A 13451-nucleotide genomic window follows, 5' to 3' on the forward strand; every position below is an offset into this window, starting at 1 on the left:
TTAATAATGGACCTCAATGTCAGATCTCAATTTCTGATTCAAGGATTGGACCTCAAACATAGATCCTAGTATTGGACCCCAATGTTGGATCGCAGGGTCAAATTTCAGTGCCAAACCCTAGGTTCCGATCCAGGGATCAACCTCAATATCAGATCTTAGTGTTAGATTCCAGGGTTGAACCCCAAAGTTGGATCCCAGTGTTGGATCACAGGGTCAAATTTCAGTGCCAAACTCCAGGGTTGGGTCCTAGGGTCGAACCTTAATAATGGACTTTAATATCAGGGTCCGATTCTGGGTTGAACCTCAATGTCAGATCCTCAATGTTAGATTCCAGGGTTGAACCCCAAAATTGGATCTCATGGTCAGATCTTGGTATCAGATCCCAGGGTCGGATCCTAGTGTCGGATCCCAGGGTCAGATCCCAGGGTAGATGCTCAGATCTCAGTGTTGGATCCCAGTGTCAGAAGAATCATCCAAAGCCAGGCAAATGTCTGTAAGATTGTGGGATGCCTATTCTATGGATGATAACCAGGCTGCACACCTGATCACTACTCCTGCACACTGTGTTTAGTAAACAAAGTAAAACCAGAGAGAGGATGTCACCTGCTGTGCGATGTTCAGAAGACTCCCGGCATGTCTCCTTCCCTCCTTCTCTCTGTATGGAGCGGGGTGTCTCCTCTGCTGGGTTACCTCCTCTCCATGAGGATGTATGGAGGACTCTTCCCCGGTAGTGTAGCCACTCTCACCTGAAAGCCGCACTCTCCCCCGGGACAGGCTTCCTCTCTCTCGGTCACATGACCGTCCTTTCTCTCCCTGTCTGACGTCATCGGCCCCGCCCTCGCAGGTAGTCAGGCAGGATCTGGCTCACCTCTGGTGGTGGGTGGTGCTTTCTGTAGTCCATGATGTCACACTTCCTGTATGGGTGACTGAACCAGCACCACCTTCCAGGACGGAGTCATGGCCAGCTCTTCCATTCTGGAGTTTGAAAACTTTTTCCCCTCAGTAGAAAACAAACATATAAACCACACAGAGACCATAAGCCTTTACTATGGAAGGTGGTCAGAGAGGGCTGTAATACAATGAGAGTCTACCTCATATCAACAGGTGACATGACAGGCTGAGAGGTGGATCCAAGTACTGCTAGAGGCAACCCTACGTGGTTTTTTTTGCATGCTAGTCTTATATTAAGAAATTGAACTCTTTACCATGGTCAGCAGGAAGTCAAGGAGAGGGCATTATGTGCTACTGGCTTCCCATTGGCCAATGGATAAAATTCAAAACATTAACATATAAAGCCATTTATAACTGCCCCAAATTACATCACCAATCATGTCTCCAAATATCACCCAAACCGTCCTCTCCGCTCCTCGCACGACCTCCTGCTCTCTAGCTTCCTTGTCTCCTCCTCCCATGCTCATCTCCAGGACTTCTCCAGGGCTTCCCCCATCCTCTGGAACTCTCTACCCCAATTTATCAGACTATTGCCTACTCTGCTCACTTTAAGGTGATCTCTGAAAACCTATCTCTTCAGGGAAGCCTATCCTGTCCTCAGCTAATAATGGAATCTTCTATTCCTCCTACCAGTCCATCCCCCACAGTTATTACCATTTGTACCACTAACCCCTCCCTCTTAGATTGTAAGCTCCACGGAGCAGGGCCCTCCTAACCCTCTTGTATTGAACTGTATCATTGCTGTATTGTCTCCCTTTATATTATAAAGTGCTGAGCAAACTGTTGGCGCTATATAAATCCTGTATAATAATAATAATATTGAAAACCAATAGGTTACTAAAGTCATGAAAATTCTCCTACAACAGAATGCAACTTCAGAAGAGATGTAATGCAATGTATTCTTTTGTTTCTGAGCATGCGCGGTCTTGGTCACTCGATTTTTTTCAGACGAATACTATACTGATTAAATGATAATCATTTGTTCTTGCATCGTATGAACAAAAAATGTGTTTGCCCCTTCGGATAATTTCCAATGATCTGCCATGATCGGCTCTCAACAGCTGTGTACTAATGGTTAGATTATCATAAGATGGCATCAAAAGCGGTATTTATTCGTCTGATTTTCTGACCGTGTGTACTAGGCATTAGGCTTGGTTCACACCAACAGACACGTCAGAGCATGTGTACATTTCTGTATGTTTTCACGTGTCATTTGTAGGGCACCAAATTTATTTCAATGAGTTGCCTTATGTGCAAGAAAGCAGAAAAGAAGAGTTGCTGACTCTTTTCCAAAGATGCGGCGCACCAATCTTCATGGTGCTGCGGGACCATGCAGGTTTGGCACACACGCAAAACATGCACCTCTTTAGAAGTATGGAGAGGCCATTAAGAATTAATGGTGCTCCTACACATGAGCTAAATTGCAGGGTGTTTATGTGCTCGTGAGGAAGGCGTGTGTTTTTGCACACAGAGATGTGAACCCAGCCTTAGGACCTGCACAGCGTTTTGAGCTGCAAAGCCGTGTGGCAGGAGGTGGTGTGAGGTGCGTTTTATCATGTCACATGACTCCCCCCTTTTTTTTTTAAACCGAACTTTATATGAAGTGCAAAAAGTGACCATTCAATGTGCTGTGCTGCCGTTGCTGTGCGGTGCCATACGGGATCATGCAGGGCAGTGCAATAATATGTTGCCTAATGTTGCAAATCTCTGGAACACAGAGAAACAGTGTGTTCTGGTGTGAACATTGTTTTCTTAGTCAATGCATTTAACTGCGTTTGTCCATGAGGAAAAATGCAGGTAAATGCACATAGTGTGAATGGGCCCTTACTCTATTGAAAATTAAAAACGTTTGTCTTGGGTTCTACACTGAATCAATCCCTGATCTGTTTTATTTATTTATATATATTTACAGACTTTTCCACTGGATAGGAGAGAAGGATACAATTTGTATCTTTTTCTACTCACAAACGTGAAGAGAACGTGATTTGAGTCAGTTGATTCATACATGTGTGGTGCAGATTGAAGTTCAGATTTCACAGCTTATTGATACAGTAGTTGTTCACAGGTTCACGTCAGGTTTAAATCAGGTTCAGGCAGACCCAGACTGGGACAAAAAATAGGCCCCGGCATTTTAGACTGAGCAGCCCCAAACCCAGGGACCCTTTCCTCAGAGCCCGGTGGTGGAACGCCAGGACCCGGTTGTAAGAGCGACCTTTGCGACCCTGATAGTTCCGTCACCAGTGTCAGTAGATTTTTATTTTATTTTTTACAATTTTATATTTTATTATTTTTTTACATTTGGGGGAAAGAAAGAAAGAAAAAGAAAGAAGAGAGAGAAAAACAGAGAAGACACAGAGAGAGAGAAAGAGAGAGAGAATAAAGAGAATTATAGAAAGAAGAAGAAAGGGAGAGAGAGAAGGAAAGAAAGAAAGAAAGAAGGAAGGGGAGAGAAAGAAGGAAAGAGAAAAAGAAAGAGAAGGAAGGAAGGGTGGACAGAAAGAAAGAAAAAGAGAGAGCGAGGGAAAGAGACAAAGAGAAAGAGAGAGATAGAGGCAGAAAGAGAAAAGAGCGAAGCAAAGAAAGAAAGAAAGAAAGAAAGAAGACAGAGAGAAAGAAAGAGATAAAGAAAGAGAAGACAGAGAAAGAAAGTGAAATAGAGAAAGATAGAGAGAGAATAAAGAGAATTATAGAAAGAAGGCGAAAGGGAGAGAGAGAGAAGGAAAGAAAGAAGGAAGGGAAGAGAGAAAGAAGGAAAGAAAGAAAAAGACAGAGAGAATGAAATAGAAGACAGAGAGAGAAAGAAGGAAGGAAAGAAAAAGAAAGAAAGAAGGTGAGAAAGAAATAGAAGATAGAGAGAGAAAGAAAGAAAGAGAGAGAGAAAAAGAAAGAAATAAGAGAGAGAATGAAAGAGAAATAGAGAGAGAGAAGAAAGAGAAGAGAAAAAAAAAGGAAGGAAAGAAAAAGAAAGAAGAGAAAGAAAGAGAGAAGAAAGAAAGAAAGAAAGAAAAAGAAAAAGAGAAAAAAGAAAGAAAGAAGACAGAGAGAAAGAAATAAAGAGATAAAGAAAGAGAAGACGGAGAAAGAAAGTGAAATAGAGAAAGATAGAGAGAGAATAACCAGAATTATAGAAAGAAGGAGAAAGGGAGAGAGAGAGAGAGAAGGAAAGAAAGAAGGAAGGGAAGAGAGAAAGAAGGAAAGAGAAAAAGAAAGAGAAGGAAGGGTGGACAGAAAGAAAGAAAAATAGAGAGAGGGAAAGAGAGGAAGGAGAAAGAGAGGGATAGAGGCAGAAAGAGAAAGGAGGGAAGGAAGGAAAGAGAAGAAAGAAAGAAAGAAAGAAAGAGAAAAAAAAAGAAAGAAGACAGAGAAAGAAAGAGAAGACAGAGAAAGAAAGTGAAATAGACAAAGAAGGAAAGAAAGAGAGAGAGAGAAAGAAGGAAAGAAAGAAAAGACATAAATAAATAAATAAATAAATAAAGGAATAAAGAATTAGAGAAAGAGAGAGAGAAAGAAGGAAAAATAAAAAAAAGGAAAGAAAGAAAAAGACAGAGAGAAAGAAATAGAAGACAGAGAGAGAAAGAAGGAAGGAAAGAAAAAGAAAGAAAGAAGGTGAGAAAGAAATAGAAGATAGAGAGAGAAAGCAAGAAAAGAGAAAAAGAAAGAAATAAGAGAGAGAATGAAAGAGAAATAGAGAGAAAGAAGAAAGAGAAGAGATAAAAAAGGAAGGAAAGAGAAAGAAAGAAAGAAAGAAAGAAAGAAAGAAAGAAAGAAAGAAATAGAGAAGACAGAGAGAGAAAGAATGAGTAAGAGAATGAAAGAGAAAAAGAAGAAAGGAAAGAAAGAGAGAGAAGACAGAGAAAGAGAGAAAGAAAGAAAGAAGGAGAAAGGAAAGAGAGAGAGGAAGGAAGGAAAAAAAAAAAAGAGAAAGAAAGAAACAGACGATAGAGAGAGAGAGAAAGATGGAGAAAGAAAGATAAAAGAAGGGGAGAGAGAAGACACAAGAGTGCCAGGGAGTGTGGGCAGGGCAGACACAGCAGGAGAGGGCAAGAGGAGGAAGGGCAGAACCAACTTTCTCTCTCTCCTCTCCCAGCTGTGGTGGGCAGGGAACTGTCAGCACTGGGGACACTCTATCCTGACAGATCCCCTGCAGCAGCTGCAGGGAGGGGGGAACCTGGCGGCAGCGCTGCAGGAGTTGGGGGGGGGTCGGACATGTGGGGGAGCATGCAGGAGCCCAGGGCAGCAGGAGATAATTGGAGGGGCAGCCAGGCGGCACATAGAGGAACCGGACCGTGCATTTCTCACCTGGTGCCAGCAGCTGAGAAGCAGACATTCAGTGGCAGCAGGAGCTAAATGCACAGTCCAGTTCCTCTATGTGTTACCCGCTGCCCCTCCTATCCAGGTGGCCCTGGCCCACCGGGCATATGCCGGTGTGTCCTATGGCCAGTCCGGGCTTGAGTTCAGGACAGGATTAGCTCAGGATCTTATCTTGTTCACGCGGTTTAAAAACGATTCCCATAGAAATCAATAGCTTGTAATTCACACCTGAATCGGACTGCACTGCTCAGAAATTGGACTTGACTCTTTTTAAAACCGCACTGAATCCGCACCGCCAGTGCACTAGACATATGTGGACAGACACCATAGGAAGCAATGTTTTTTCACATGTCATGCGGATTGGATACGGTTCAAATCACATCCAATCCGCATATATGTGAACGTGCACTTAGCGTTCTATAACTAGAGACCACTGTGATTGGCTAGCACAGTGATCACATGATCAGGAGCCGATGCTCCTACATCCTGCTTGTTAGGTCCTATTTACACTATGATGCATGTTGCACATTTAGAAGGATTTTGAGCTTTATTCACTTTTTTCAACACACTGCTATTATTTTGAACACAACTGTACCTGAGAATCAGTGGCAGGTGGCCTGGTCTGATTATATACACTCACCATCCACTTTATTAGGTACACCTGTTCAATTGCGTGTAACACGAATTGCTAATCAGCCAATCACATGGCAGCAACTCAGTGCATTTAGGCATCTAGACGTGGAGAAGATAACTTGCTGAAGTTCAAACCAAGCATCAGAATGGGGAAGAAAAGGGATTTAAGTGCCTTTAAACATAACATAGTTGTTGGTGCCAGACGGGCTGGTCTGAGTATTTAACAAAAATGCTGGTCTTCTGGAATTTTCATGAACAACTAACTCTAGGGTTTACAAAGAATGGCCCGAAAAAGAGGAGATATCCAGTGAGTGGTAGTTGTGTGAACAAAAATGCCTTGTTGATGTCAGAAGTCAGAGGAGAATGGGCAGACTGGTTCGAGATGATAGAAAGGCAACAGTAACTCAAATAACCACTCGTTACAACCAAGGTATGCAGAATACCATCTCTGAATGCACATGTCAAACCTTGAAGCAGATGGGCTACAGCAGCAGAAGACCACAACGGGTACCACTTCTGTCAGCTAAGAACAGGAAACGGAGGCTACTATTCACCCAGGCTCACCAAAATTGGACAATAGAAGACTGGAAAAATGTTGCCTGGTCTGACGAGTCTCAATTTCCCTAGAGACGGTTGTATGTGAAAATCCCAGTAAATCAACAGCTTTTGAAATACTTAGTCCAGCTCATCTGGCACCAACACCCATGCCAGGTTCAAAGTCACCTGAATCCCCTTTCTTCCCCATTCTGATGCTCAGTTTGAACCTCAGCAAGTCGTCTTCACCACATCTAGATGCCTAAATGCATTGAGTTACTGCCATGTGATTGGCTGGTTAGCAATTTGTGTTACCAAGTAATTGAACAGGTGTACCTAATAAAGTGAGTGTAGGTTTGTTAACTAGGTTCACATCTGTGAGGGTGGTGCCGTTGCGGATTTGTGCGAAAATCCGTGCAGCTGCACCACCTGCAAAGAGAAATGCAGACACGCGGGCGGGTGCTATTAGTTCTAATGGCAAGCCGCCCGCACTGGAAACCGCAACCGTACTGGGAACAGAGGTTCCCATGCGGGCTGCGTTTTCCAAAGAAGTGCAGGGACTTCTTCCCTGCGTGTCACGGGCACTGGAGTCCATTCAAATGAATGTGCTCTCATGCCCGTGCAAAAAGCGGCCCGTGTGAACCGGGGATCAAGAAAGCTTTCCAGCCATAAATAGTTGCTGGAAACAAAGTTGGATTCACACCATTGCTGTAATGTTCATTTCTAGAATACAAAGTAACACACAGGTATATGTAATTTGACTTTCATTCTGAATGGCACCTCAGTGTACATTTACAGTAAAGACACCTGTGCTATACTGCACCACAATGCATAGAGATGTGTCATGGAAATTTTGTATTGTTGGTCGAACTTTAAATGTGTCATATATGAGTGTTATTCATATGTCTCTCGTGTGGCTTAATTAAAGCTCTGAAGGCTGCAATTGGGCCATGCGCATGTACAATGTATGTATTACAGTACTCAGCTCGGTAATGGATGAGATGGCGGATCTGCGCTTATAGACCGGCGTGTATACCACCACGGCATTCGATGCGAATGCCGCTGGCAGTAGACCGCGGGCCTGTATCCACATATCAGCAGCATAGTACCACATGGACTTCGTGCCGCAAGGCGCCAAGCGGTGTGAACTCCACGTGTAGGCTTATGCATATCTTACAACCCATTACCAACTTGAAACTGTATCTTGGATGGATGTGTTTTAATAAAGATCGTATCGGGCCCATCCAGGTACAGACTGGTGTTTAGCTTAGGGAATGCTTGTACAAAGAATTTACATACCAATAGGAGCTAGTAGGACAGGAAATATGCCCTCCACAGAGGGCTCATGGGGGGAAGGGGAGGAAGTCTGCTGACCTCAGAAGGCTCATGGGGGAGGACCAGTGATAGATAATAGGAAAGGCCATGCTCCAATCGGAATGTATGTCCTGTGTATAGGCACTCCCCATTGCATTGTTCGGTGGGAGGGGATTGACTTTATTCATGTGGGGGGCGTGTGTGTTTGTAATAAAACCGGGGGCTGAGTCTGAAACCAGCCCTTATGTGAATTCCAAGAGCAGCCTGAAAGTGTCGTGTGATCATTTCCAGGTATAGGGAGCTCCACCCCCCACATTTCAACAGAAGCTAACTCATTTGGATGGGCAGGATTTCGTGTAGTTTAGCTGCAGTCGTGGTAAGCGAGATTCGCACAGCTTTATGGGGGATTTCTGCGCATCCAACTGCGAGTACTCACGGTAAGGAGAAATTCGTTAAAGCGAATTTCCAAGACAGTTTGGCGAGCCTGGTGGATACTAACGCGTATTCTGGGATAGCTAACCCAGTACGAGGGGGGAATGAGCCATCATGAACTAGCAAAAAGTATGCCGGCACATTTCAGGTCTCTCTGCCATTAAGAGGATCGCTTTTTGCGTGTTCGTGTGGCTGATTTCGCTCTCTGTTAGCTAACAAGAATTACCGCTTAGCAAGGACCTAGTTTTGTCCTAAAATCTTGATTTGTGGGTGAAAGACAAGGGTTTGTCTCTGCGGAGAGCAGCAGAGGGGTGGGTTTGGTTGGCTGGATTTGGTCAAGTTTAAAAATCTTCCAACCAAAAATTAAACGGGTATATGTTTTAGTGGGTAAAAGTTGTTGCATAGTGTTAGGTAAGTATTTGCGGGTTGTAGGTACTGTGGTGATTGCTTTACCCCCCTCCACGTGAGGTAATTATTACAGTGCTGAAAGGTTTAGGTTAATTGTTAACTGTTGTAAGACCTTTGTGTGTATGTAGTCTGTGCAATGTTTTGTGGTACTACTGCTCCCAGCAAGCATGCAGCAGGGGGTCCTTTCTGTGCATGTTAGTGTGATATGTTGGTGTTTTATGTCCGTTCTGTGATCGTGCCAAATTGTGTTGTATGTGTACTGTATATTGTTGTGTAATTGTCCAGTGTATGTTCTGTCCAAAAGTCTGTTTTATGTAAGAGGTTAGAGGCAATTTTGAGGCTAGTGTTCCCATGTGCTTCCCCTGTTGGTGGCCATTTTGTTGACTACCACATGTGCTTCCCCTGTTGGTGGCCATTTTGTTGACTACCACATGTGCTTTACCTGTTGGTGGCCATTTTGTTGACTACCACATGTGCTTTACCTGTTGATGGCCATTTTGTTGACTACCACATGTGCAGTAATCTCTATGCAATGTGCATGAAGTTTCCTATATGCATTTGACCCATTTTGTGTTTTTAATCCAAATTTTTACAGTTTAAGTTGTTTGCTTTTAGCTTTAAATTTGCGTATTGCCAGCCAATTTAAAGTGTGTTAAGCGTGTTCCACATTTAGTGAGCGCGGTGAAGTCTGGGTTTTTGCACATAGATTTCTTGTATAGTGATTATGTTTTTCTTGTGTTTTTCCTGTTAAAAGTAGTTCCTTATTGTAAAGCGGGTTTGTTTTAAAGCTGCTGCGTTGCGTGTTTCGCATCCAGCAGACTTTTTGTGTAAACGGTTTTAGGTGGTTGCAGCGAAGATTGCGTGTGTAGCGCAGATCGTCTAGCGGCGCTGATAGGAGTGATTTTTGCGTCAGCAACAAGGTTACTTTTGGCGCAGTTTTTCGGTTTACCTCTGTGTAATTGTTTTACTGTGAAATGTCCCGTGTTTTTCATAAGGATCCACTTTGTCCTTTTTAACGGTTTTTCAGGTTGAAAAGGGGTTTTTCTGTGTGTATTAGGAAAGTTTTTTCTTTAAACAAATTTCCTAAAGGTCAGTTAGCAGGTTTTCGGGCAACCAGTGACCCCTAAGTAACATCCAAGAACCCCTCTTTTTGTTTTGACTTGTGTTAGCTACTGTGCGCAGGGAGAGAAAAGCCACTTTCATCATTGTGCGGTGTGGCCTGCCAAACACAGTGGGTGATGAGAACCACATAAATTACGCTGTGTGAGTGGGCGGTCCAGGGAAGTGTAACGCTTAGCCTGGTTACCACAAACACTTCGGGTGGTCAGGATCACATAAATTGCGCTGTGGGAGTGGGAGGTGTGCTCTCAGTCTGACCGCCACTTGATGCGCTTCGGGTGATCGATAAGAATCACATAAATTACGCTGTGCTGGGAAAGTGGTGGAATCAGGCCTCTCGGTAGGATCCGAGTGCTCCAGGGGGTAAACAGGTACCCGGACGCGGGATATATACCAGTGACTAGTCACGATGGGCAGTAGTCAATCCATGAAGAGAGAGGGGGACAGCTGCACAACTGATGAAGGTGAGTTTGGGGGGGAAGTCTACAGAACCCCTCAAAAGATGGAATAAATGGTCGAAGGGTACCAGATGGGAAATTCCCCGGGAAGGTACATTTGACGCATGGAGGTGGGAAAAATTCATCTCTGAATTTGAACCACGGATGCAGGCGTCAGAACTAGAGATCGCACAGCTATGGCTTCACAGGTCAATCCGATTAGGGAAGCAGGGCATACATAAACTGGTGTCTGTCCGGAATAACCAGGTGATGTATACCTGGCCTCCAGAGGGAATGAAACAGGAGGATCCGGTGTCAGAGGTGGAGGAAGCTCTTTCAGGGCTGACTCTACTAAGGCAGGCAGGATCAGGGTCTGCTGGGGTTCCCGAACAACCAACAGTGGCTGAGAGAAGTATAACTGCACCTGTCTCTTCTGTAAGTGACGTCACTCTTGACGTACCTTCCGTGTCTTCTGTATCTATGCCTCAGCCTCTACCTCTCCCTTCTCCCTGCTTCACCCCAGCTCCTTCTGTTTCCAACTATGAAGCCTTCTCAACAACCGATTTGCAGACTATCTGTGAATCAAGGGGAATAGACACCCGGTTAAGAAACAGGGCGGATTGCATCAAAGCGCTACGAACCACTGATCAGACCCCTGCCCCCCAGCTATACCCTGATCTGAGGGACCTCAAACCTGAAGGTGCAGTAAGCGAGGTGGTTAATCTAAGCCCACCGATGAAGCTGGGCCAGCCCTTGCACTCTTCCCGGACCGAGGCCTATCCAGTCAGGGTGCAGCAATTTGAAGGTCCTCCCAATGCACAGGGGGAACGGACTTTAGGGGAACGGGTAGTTTGGCATGTCCCCTTCACCCCGGCAGAGATCCGCACTATTCTGGCTGAGCTCCCGGACTATCGAGTCAATCCGAGAGGATTTGCTCGAATGTTTGGACAAAACCAGTTCAGCTATGGTATGAGCGGGTCAGATTGTGCACAGATCCTGTGGGCAAAGGTGGGCATGGAAGTGGCCAGTATAGTGATTGCAGGGTGCTCTATAACCACTCATGAGATGACTTCAGGGGGCAAAGAGTTCTGTACACAGCTAAAGGCAAAGCTTCCAGAAATGTATGGTGCTACCTCTACTACGGACATGATGAAGCTCACCCAGGGTCCTAATGAGGAAAGCGCCTGCTTCTGGCGCCGTCTCAAGCAGACGGCACTGGATGCGGATCTGGAAGTTGGACCTGATGCTCCAACTGAAGGGGTAAAGGTGACTGCGACGCACATTCTGTTGCGGGCCAAATTTTTGGAAGGCATCGATACTAAAATTCGGGAAAGGCTGGTTCTGGCCCGACCCGAATATAATGAGATGTCTATCCCTGCTATCCTTTCCACTCTTGCGGCAATAGAGAGGGAAATGGATAGAAGAAAACAGGACAAGGCCAAAGTTCTTATGTCCCAGACCCCACACGAAAAACCAAGGGATCTGGGTCACAGGAAGGATAGGCCCCCACCCAGGTGCTTCCAGTGCCACCAAAGGGGCACATGAGGAGGAGCTGTCCCCAATTACCTAAAGGTCGGTGGCAGTTCATTCCTGATGAGTCCTCCGCCCCTGTGACCACATGGTAAGTAACTCCTATGAATTCTCATAGGAAGTTGACAAATCGGTGTCGGCCCAGATCCATCTTTTTCTAGAGGAATTAAAATATCCCCTCCCTTGCCTCACCGACACCAGTGCAGCAAGAACGGTCTTGCGAAAACAGGACATCCAAGGCAAGGTACCCCTCTCAGGGGAAAGCCCTCCTAACCCCCACTAACCTCACTATCAAACGATGCACTATTCTTAACCCAGCTTCTCTTCTTCCTGTGTTGGAAGATGAGAAGGGGGGGGAAGACAGCAATGACAGTGCTGAATTTTGCAACACGACTAACAATACTAACACCTCTTCTGCTAACATGTCTTCTTTGTCCACTACTAACCTCTCTTCCAAAGGACACGACTGCATTTCTTTGGTGGAACTGGAGTCAGCGACGACACACCCCATATCACCCCGAGAGTAGCGGTAAGGTTGAACGTCTTAACGGAATCCTTAAAAACAGGATCTCCAACATCATGGCCGATATCCAAAAACCTTGGCCTGAGTGTCCCCCCATTGCCCCCTATTCCATCCAGAATGCCCCTCGGCAACCACATGGGCTGTCACCCTACGAGGTGTTGTTTGGGGGACCTCCCAAAACAGGGTTGTACTTTCCTCAACAGTTGTCGTCTTTGCATTCACAGCTTACAGGTTATGTGCAATCTCTGCAACGGGAGCTGCAGAAGATACACCATCGGGTTCGCGAATCGCTCCCCGATCCAAATGCAATAACAGGTGTTCTTTCTATTGAGCCAGGTGATTGGGTCGTCCTAAAGAAACATCAAAGAACCGGACTCAAGCCACGGTTCACTGGACCATACCAAGTCCAGCTGACGACACCTACCTCACTCAAGCTCGAGGGACGAGACAACTGGGTGCACGCAAGCCACTGCAAGAAGCTTTTCAGCTACACCAGAGAATGAGGGGTGTCATTTTCCTTTTTCTTTTTGTTTGTATGTCTTACATGTGTGTGAACGGAGGAAAAGACGGCAGATACCCCAACCTTTTATTTAAAATGCATCTGCGTTTAGCCAGAACCGCCAACAAAACCAACTGTTGGGTATGCTCTAAGCCCCCACCCAGTCATCACATGTCCGCAATGGCCGCTGTTCATGCCCTATATGAAATCCGCGTCGGCATGAAAAAGCAAGGGACCCCTGGTCAGCCCCCACGTAGACATTTGTCGGTAGAACTTAATGACACATTTTTAGCAGGTAACATCAGTTTTAGCACCAATATTAGCTCTAGCTCCTGTAGGGCCCTCGTCAGTCCATTATGGGTAACTGGACAGCTAGGCAGCCCTCAGGTGTGCTTTAACATCAGCTTTGGCACAGGTAACAAGTTTGTTGGGACTACCACCTGTGAGGGAGGTATAACTGTCAATCTGACTAACCAGACTTCCCTTCTGAGTAACCACACTGACCGACCAGACCATGTGTGTTGGAAGGACAGATGTGATGTGCAGACTGAGGGAGCAATCCCCCAGTCTGTACAACTGTTGCTCAGTGCCAGAGGCCGAACGAGGAACTCCTCCTGCTCTCCTCTGACAGGTCCATACTATTTTCTGTGTGGTTTGGCAGCCTATAGAACATTTCCCCAGAACACGAAAGGTTCGTGTGCCCTCATAAAGCTAGTCCCCGCATCCTATGTAGTGATGGATCATGAAGAGTTGATGGTCC

The 13451-nt window shown here is 45.4% G+C and overlaps 1 protein-coding gene across 1 annotated transcript in view; it reads right to left on the reverse strand.

Annotated features, from left to right (window-relative positions):
• Window positions 1-794, reverse strand: part of MARVELD2 (MARVEL domain containing 2) — a 39352-nt gene extending 38558 nt beyond the window's left edge. Inside the window, exon 1 of the mRNA XM_089693208.1 lies at window positions 604-794. The gene's annotated coding sequence lies outside the window, so the exon portion shown is untranslated. The remainder of the gene's footprint in view (window positions 1-603) is intronic.
• Window positions 795-13451: the final 12657 nt, after the last annotated feature.

Source organism: Staurois parvus, unplaced genomic scaffold (assembly GCF_062004578.1).
Source record: "Staurois parvus isolate SC_StPar_1 unplaced genomic scaffold, SC_StPar_1.0 ptg000618l, whole genome shotgun sequence".
In the NCBI taxonomy this organism is placed as follows: domain Eukaryota; kingdom Metazoa; phylum Chordata; class Amphibia; order Anura; family Ranidae; genus Staurois; species Staurois parvus.